Consider the following 8,841-nt stretch of genomic DNA (forward strand, 5'->3'; position numbering starts at 1 on the left):
GATAGAAATGCCATCTAGGATAGATCTCTCAGGTACAAATCTTGTTTGTTCTTCTGATATTAATTTAGGGAGGAGGTTTTTGAGATGGTTAGCTAAAGCTTTTGAAAAAAATTTGTAGATAGTGTTGCATAGTGCAATAGGTTTGAAGTCTCCTAGTTCTTCACTCTTGTTTTTCTTGGGTATAAGAGTTAAGAAGTTGTGATTGATTTTTGTTAAAAGAGTTCCTTCATTCCTAGATGCTTTAAATGCTTTCCATAGGTATACACCTATTATTTCCCAACATTTTTGGAAGAAGAATGTTTGGAATCCATTAGGTCTTGGTGATTTTTTTGGGTTAATATTAAAGAGAGTTGTTTTAATTTCTTGCAATGTGAATGGCTTATTGAGGAATTTATTATTGTTAGATGAAATCACCTTAGGTATTTTTTTTAGCATTTCTTCTTGTTCTATTCTATTAGAAGTATCATAATTATTAAGTATATTTTTTAAGTATTCCATGAAATTTTTTGCTATTTTATCTGAATTTTCTATTGATTCACCTTGCATACTTTTTATTTTTAATATATAATTACATGCTCTATGATGTAATGTGATGTTGTGAAAGAATTTTGTGTTGTGATCTCCTTTTGCTAGCCATTTCTCTCTAGACTTTTGCTTCTAGTATACCTCTTCTTTAGCTAAAATTTCTTCTTGTTTTATAGATATATTTTTTTCTAGTTGGTATGTTTCATTATTTATTCCTTTTTTAATAACTTCTATGTTTAGCTTTTCCATTTTCTCTTCTATGTCTAATTTTTCTTTAAATATGTTTTTGAATTGTTTTTATTCCATTTCAGTATCTTTTCTTTTATTCTTTTTAGTTTGGATACAAAGAAGAACATTTTAGAGCCCTGAAATTGTTCTTCTTGCCACCAATTTTTTTTATCTTATCCATAAAGTTTTTGTCGATAAACCACATCTTTGCACATTTGAATGGGTTCCTACTAGGCTTAGCCTACTCCTTGATTTCAATTTTGATTGGAAAGTAATTTGATCCTACCATTGGTAGAATTTTTGCATTGATTTCTCTGTCTAGGTTACTTAACTCTCCTTTAAAGAAAAATATGTCCAATCTCTCTACTATGTAGCTAAATTATTTTCTTCTATTAGTCCATGTATACACTCCATTTTTTGTAGGAATGTCTAAGAGAGAATTCCTTTTTGTCCATTCTCTGAAATATTCTATCACTCTAGATATTGTACTTATCCCACCATTTGTTTCATCTCTCTTTAATATTGCATTAAAGTTTCCCCCAATAATAATGTTCTCATCCTTTAATGTGTTGAGGAAGGTATTGATCTCATTCCAAACTGCTAATTTGTCTACTATTTGAGTAGGCCCATAGAAATTTATTACTATCATCTGGAGATTAATTTTTGTGTTGGAAACTTTGCTTCTTATCCAATTAGCATTGGAGGTTATGTCTTCTATATTAACTTTTTAGGTATTCTAGATGATTCCCAATCCTCCTAAGGCCTCCTATGATGGTTTAAATTCTAATTTCCAAGTTCCTAGTTTCTGTCCTAACTTTAAGCCTTCTTCTGTGCTTAATTTTGTTCTTGAATTAATAGAATTTTTGTGTCAAAAAGTGTTAGGTTATGCTTCAGTAAGAATTTCTTGCTAGGGGCATTTAGGCCCCTAGCATTCCATGTAGTGATTTTCATTGTTCCTTGGGAAGGCTCTTCCCCTTCCTGCCTTATAGAATTTCTATGATCTTAGTTTGTTCCATTTCCTATCCTACTACCTCCCATAGTTATTTTAATGATTTTTCATCCTCATTTTTGTTTTAGTTTTCCACAGATGGGTTTTTTTAACCCATTTTGATTCATGGATATACCCAAATTTAGTTGATTGTTTACCCTTTCTACAAATTTTGATTCTTCAATTACCTAGTTATCCTCTGCTAAAGTTTCTTTAATTAGTTGTTTATTCATTTCATAATATTTTGCTTCTAGATTTTTTCCCTTCTTCCTTCCATCTTTTTTCCTCTATTCCATCCTCCCAATTAGAACTTTCCACCACAGTTCAATAGTCTTCTAGTGTTAAATGTTCTTCTCTCTAATTTTCCTGTTCTTTTTCTTATTTTCTTATTTTCTTTCTAATCTATTCTATTTCTAAGGATATTTTTCTTGTATCCATTTCCCTTCTTAGTTCTTCTCTGTCCTGGTCAAACATATCCTTCTCATTGCTCAATGTCTGCCAAAATTTATAACTCTTCTTTTTTTCTTTTTTCTTGATAGTGACATTACTCCAATGAGTTGATTCTATTGGCGTGTGTTAGGACTCTATTCATTCTTCTCCAATGTTTGGTCTTGTTCTTGATTCACTTCTTTCTCTAATTTTTTTTCTCTATAAATCCCTACTTCTCTTTGATTATTGCACGACTTCCTTTCCTATTCCACTGATGTCTATTCTTCTATTGTTTTGAATTGTGTATTGCCTATGTTTTATGGTTCCTTTTTTGAATCTTGCTTCAAAATATTCTTGATACATTGGTCTTCTATATCATTCTCTAATAAAAATATCTCATGGGAAAGCATCTTTAATTTTTTAACATTAGTCTCCATCTCTTATATTGTGTCCTTCTACATTCTACAATCTTTACAATTTTTGAATTTTTCTAAAGAATGTTAATAATATGTATTTGTCATCGACCCATATTTTTCCTCTTTTTCTTTTTCTAGACTATCCTTTTGAGTCTCTTGGACTATCTTTGTTTTCTCCATATCTTGAGTTCTTTTCTTCTTTAATGTTTTCTTTGCCCTAGTTTCCTCTACTTTTTTTAATCTTTTTTCATGCTTTCCCTTTGTATTTTTTGTAGATTGTTCTTGATGTTAATGTTGTTAAAGTCTATTCCTATAATTTTACTTATTTCTCCTATATATTCAGCAAGTATTAATTTGTATATTGATTTGTTTGTTATAACTTTCCTATTTATGGTTTTTCTTTGTTCTGTTTTTACCAAGAATCTTATCTTGTTTTTTATTTACTAACTTAAAATCCTATTAGAGTTCCTAGGGATTGACCTATTCTTTTAATAATGTGAGCCTCATTTAGTTCAAATGGTATGTTTGCACATTCCATTGATTTGATTGCATGTTTTTCTTTATTATAATTCTCATTGAAATTGGGTTGCCATGCTGTGAAATTTATATGATGCCCTTTATAAAAATAATTTGATAATTCTAATAGTTCATTTCTAGATTCTATATCTTGACATTGCGGAAACCAATATTGATTTGCATAAGGAGTTATGTTACTTACCTTTGTTTTACAAATTTTAGCTAGCTTTCATTCCAAATTGTTTCTAAATTTTGTTGGAATATTCCAATATACATGAACACATTTTTCAGTGCATTCCTACCATTTTGCTTCACTATATACATTGCTAATGATTATAGTGTTAGTATTGTATATTTTGGTTGAATTGCTTAGATTAGGGTATATTCCTTCGCTGCGTTTATTTAATACATATTGTTTCTTTTGATGTGGAGGGATGTATGACAATGCTGCTGATGTTTTAGCTTCCTTCTAAATTAGCTTTTCTCAATAGTTTTCATAGTATGGAAACATATGTTTCATGTCTTTCTACTATAGCCCATGTTCGAAATGGAGATGTACCTAATGGGATCTTGTTGGGATTGGAGATTAGGATGGGCTGATATATTTTATTTTTGTGTTTTATTTCCCCAATAGAGACTTTTGATCTTCTTTGCTGATGTATTTGGTTTTATTAAAGAAGAACTCTTGATTCTTCAGTTGCTAGTCCATACCTTTGACCCTGTTATATGGTTTTGTAATCTATTTTTTGCCTTCTTGTATATACTTCTTTATGTTTTGAATGATCTACCATCCATCTTCATTTTTGTTGTTCTGATTTTTTTGAATGACTATGTTTCATTTAGCATGAAGTTGGATTAGAGTTTTGAAACCTCTTGATTTTTTTGATGATTTGAAAATTCATTGTTCACCCTAGATTGTGGTGAGAACTTCAAAATTTATTTTTAAGTTGGAGAGTTCTACCCCTTGTCTTTTGGTTTTGATTTGCATAGTGGTTTGGAGGAGGTTTGTTTTTAGACTTAATCATTTTTCTTGCTTTCTTCAGGTACTTTTTCATATTTTTCATTTTCATAGAGTAGAGCTTTTTTTTGTAGATATAATTTTGTTATGTTTTTATAATTATTAAAAATAGGTAAAATAAAATAACATATTTTTTTTAATGTGTTTTGATTTCTATTTTTTTTCTTAATGATAATAATTAACATGTATTTAAAATAAATTTTTAAGGTATTGCGATGAATTCTATTTCTATTATATTTTTTCTGTTCAAATAATTTAAAAATGTAGAGGCTCCTATTTTTGTAGAGAATATTTAAAATAATGGAGAAAATTTGTGAACTTTTTTACATAGAACTTTTGTCTTGGAAAGAAAATTTTAAGTCCTAAATAAAACCTCATTCTTAGAAGAGTTGTTCCAATAATTTTAACAACTTTTGAATGCGTAAAAGATTAAAATAATTTGAATAATAGCATATGAAATAATGTAATAGTATGAAGGCCTATTTCCATAATTATTGTGTTTCTAGGATAGTCCTGTTTGTGTTAAGATAGAATCTAATACAATCATTTAATAGTCCTCATCAATTAAATTGATTTTAAACGATAAATTTGAAGGTCTTATACGTAAATTTTTTTATGTTAACCTTGACATACATTATAAAAGTTGGGTCATTCATGTGATTTAATCAATATTTAATATGTTAAAATAATGATGTGCATAAGGTATCTTCCAATTTCATAGAGGTCAAGAATCTAAATATTAAAAAAAAATAAAAAATAAAAATTGAACATATAATTTTTTTAAGACTAAATACCTTAAAGTGTAACGACTAAAAATATCAATACTACACTATCTAAACATGAAATATAACCATAAGCATTATTTAACGACTTCATAATTAATTAGTAATTAAAAACATAAGTACATCTTTAATGAAGGATACAATTAATGTTATAATGTAAATAAGTGGATTGCGTTGAATTTTGTTTTTAATAATATCGTAGTTTTGTGTTACTTCCATAATAGAATTTATTATTCGATAGTTGTTTTATTTTGGGCAGTGCCTTATTGTGATCCAATTTGTACAATAACGTTCATTAATAAAATAATATTTCATATTATATGATTAATGACTTTTATAATGATGTAAATAATCTTTCAGTTGGATAACTGTACGTGGAATAATGAAATAGAAATCAGTTTCCATGAAAGTTCTCCAACCAAAATTTAATGAATTGAACATCTCATAAAGCCTTTTAATTTGCAATTTAAGGAAACCTGTACTGTCACGTTTCCTTTGAAAACATTTTATAGAAGCATTTTCTCGTAAGAGCTGCATTTCGGGCCCTTTTGGAGATCAGAATTTTATCTAGAACCGAAACATATTTTCCTTCTTCGAAAAGATTATTCATAATTCCAGTCAAGGTAACTGGTTATATTTTTAAAAATAGAGTAATGCGATAATCAAGTTGAAAATTTTAAGCCAAAACATTGCTTGTCTTAAATGGCGAAATAACAAAATCTAAATATATTTTAAGACAGCCAAATTAACCATCCCTAGACCATCACCCAAATGTCACGCCTAATACCACGATTAAATGCTGGATGAGATCTAATTCAAACTCAATTTTTTCGTTGGTGACATACAACGATAAGCCCAATGAGCCGTCAATGTGCTAATCATGAATACCAACGCAATAAATCGTTAACGGCAGTAGTGTTCTTTTATTTGTGAATCACTATACTGTTGCAAACAATATTCTTAGCTACTTCTCAATTACAAAATATATGCTTGCTATAAACAACTCATTTATAAGGTCTATCATTAATATAGTTGGCAGGAGGATCATAGCTGCATATAACCCATGTGTCGTTGCTCTTACATTTGATAATTGAACACCTAACACTCTCAGTTGTCGCCCAAACCATCTGAGTATAGTGCGTGCAATCTGAGCCAGTGCAAGTGTTAGTGGAATGAACATACCACTTCCTCTCATCAATCCAAGCATTCATTGCCTGTCGACGTGTCCAACTGGGGCCTTTGCCCCAGAAGATATTTTTACCATATGGCGATCCTTTTGAATGCTGAAGAAGGAAGTCGTTTCTTCTCTGTCTCGCATAATTCCGAGCAAAAGTGGCCAACATGTTATTCCATTTAAGACGTGAAGCTCTGACGGCTTCTCTGGCCACGTTCTGAGGCTCAATGAAGTCCGCAATGGCCTGAGAATCGGTGAAGCCTTGTACGTGGCTTAATAACCTCACTACCAACAGTACCTGCAACATTTGGGAAACTTGACTCATTCTTGACACAATATAACTAACAATAAGAATCGATCACAACTGACGAGCTTGTTTGAATGAGAGGTTGAGCTATGGTAATTATAACGCTGTGAAACAACTACATTCTAAAATAGAGGTGCAAAATGATTACAATACAGGTATAGTGTAAATTGCAATCCTTACCGCTTGGGGTTTTGATGTCTTGTGTTGTGGGGTAAATACAAATACACTTGTTGCTGCTACCGGCCTTGGGAGAGCGTCACTTCGCTCACAAGATTTGTTATTTATAATCTTAAATGCTTTCAAATTCAGTCAGGAAAACACCGTGTTTAGGGTTAAGTTATGTAGCCGACATTTTAAATATCGCCACCTAAACTAACCGGGATTTTGAGCAACGTGCAGATTGTTTAAGGGCAACTACGTGCACGATGATTAAAGCTAAATCTATCCTGCATTAGACATTAGAAATATTAAAGCTCTCACACGCAAGTATTCCCGTGTATTAAAAAATAAAAGAGTGCAAACGAACACGTTTTAACTATTACTATTATTATTATTATTATTATTATTAATGCTTGGTTGGTGTTTGTACAAGGAATCATCCTAATAAAGGAACTTATATATGCAAATTAGATAGTACAACATTGTTTTGAGAAACAGAAACTTGCTACTAAAATTGTGCTTGTCGAGGGAAAAGAAGAAGCTAACACCGGTATTGGAATATTCTTGATTACCAAGCCATTAACGGTCAAACTCTAATAAGGATTGTTGGTATCCAGCATTACGACACGTTTTCAAAAGGTTGAGTATTAGGGGCACCTTTTTATTTTTTTAAACCAATTACGTGGTTCGAAAATATCTAGTAGTCATTCTTGCTAATTTCATTTCCATCGAACTTTTACATTGTAAGTTAAATTTTGTTGATTTTTTTAGGTATCTATGATTGGGTGAAATGTTTAAAGCTAAGGTTTTGGCAAAGTATCATCTCAAACAGCTTACTGTATACCTACTATGTTCATATATAAATAAGTCTTTATGAAATGTCCCAATTGTAATACACAAATGGGTCAATCAACAACACAAAAACTAAAAAATAATGGACTATTAGTACATGTTGATTGTTGTGATTCCCTTGTACTTCTCACAAGTCAATAAACATATATCATCAACCACAATACTTGAAAGAAAAAGTGTTCTTTACCTACAATAGCTTGTATGAATCGTGAATATATAAATCATAAAATTATTGACACATAACACAACTATTTGGTCACATAGAAATCCTTAGTTAGAGGGAAAACTACAGGGGGATTGTACCTATAAATCCATAACTATTGTAATTATAGGGTGCCTTGTCATGTTACAATATTGTGTCACTTCCGGTGACATAGTCTGCTAGAAGTAATACAAACAAATGTTCTAGGATCTACCTTTTGCAAGGATTATAAAGCACTATACAAGGATATATATCTTGTAATTGACATAGTGGGTTCTTCCTTATGTTTCTTTAATATCTACTTGGCTTTATGAATTAACCCCTTCTCAACATAACACTAATAGCAATGAAAAATCTCATCTCATCAATAACATTATAGTAGATCCTCCTAGCTCCTTATATAGTATATTTTTGCCTTTTCAATCCTTAAACTAATTAGGGTTTAGGAATCATCTACAATATATTATAGATCGAAATCAATGATACCAAAACATTTTCTTGGACTATAAGAATCTAATTTCCAACTTGGTAAGTCATTTCACATATGATTCTATGTCATTTTAAAACTTTTAGCAACCTTTCTCTAGCTCGTTGAATACTCTATTTTCACTCAATAACATAAATGTAGCATGGTGACCTTCTTACTTAATGATGCTTGCTCTACTCAATGGAGGATGTGCTCAGTAAATCTCTAGTACTTCAAAAGCCAAAAAATGTTATTTGAAAAACTTGGACACTTCTGAAATGACTACAAAGAGGAAAGGAAAAAGAAGAAGAAGAAGAAGAAACAAGATTCTAGTTTTGAGTCTGAGAAGGAATATGGAGATGCTTTTATAGCATCCTTGACCACTTTTGCAAGTGGTAATCTATGGTTGATAGGCTCAGGTGCACCATTTCACATGACTCCAAATAGAAACTAGTTTAGTAAGTATGAAAATTTTGATGATGGTAAGGTGTATTTGGGTGATAAATTAGTTCTTGATATTGTTGGCCATGAAAGTATTCATGTGAAAATTTCTAATGGTAGAATTAGAATATTTGATGGCATCTTGCATTTCTCCAGACTAGTAAGAAATTAGTTATTTGTTAGAAAACTAATAGATGCAAGTGTGAATGTACAGTTTTCTAAAGAAAATGTGAAAATGGTAAGAGGTGCTATGATGATAGCAAGAGGAAGCAAATTGGTTACATTTTTCCAACTTGATGCATGCATAGTTGAGTACAATAACACTTTTGATAAGATTG

General features: G+C 30.7%; 1 pseudogene; it reads right to left on the minus strand.

Moving 5' to 3' along the window:
- Nucleotides 1-5,906: 5,906 nt before the first annotated feature.
- Nucleotides 5,907-6,404, minus strand: LOC149557628 (pathogenesis-related protein PR-1 pseudogene; annotated as a pseudogene).
- Between the last annotated feature and the right edge of the window lie 2,437 nt (nucleotides 6,405-8,841).

The sequence above is a fragment of the Cupressus sempervirens genome, chromosome 5 (assembly GCF_028749045.1).
Source record: "Cupressus sempervirens isolate cs-2001-9-10 chromosome 5, ASM2874904v1, whole genome shotgun sequence".
Taxonomy (NCBI): domain Eukaryota; kingdom Viridiplantae; phylum Streptophyta; class Pinopsida; order Cupressales; family Cupressaceae; genus Cupressus; species Cupressus sempervirens.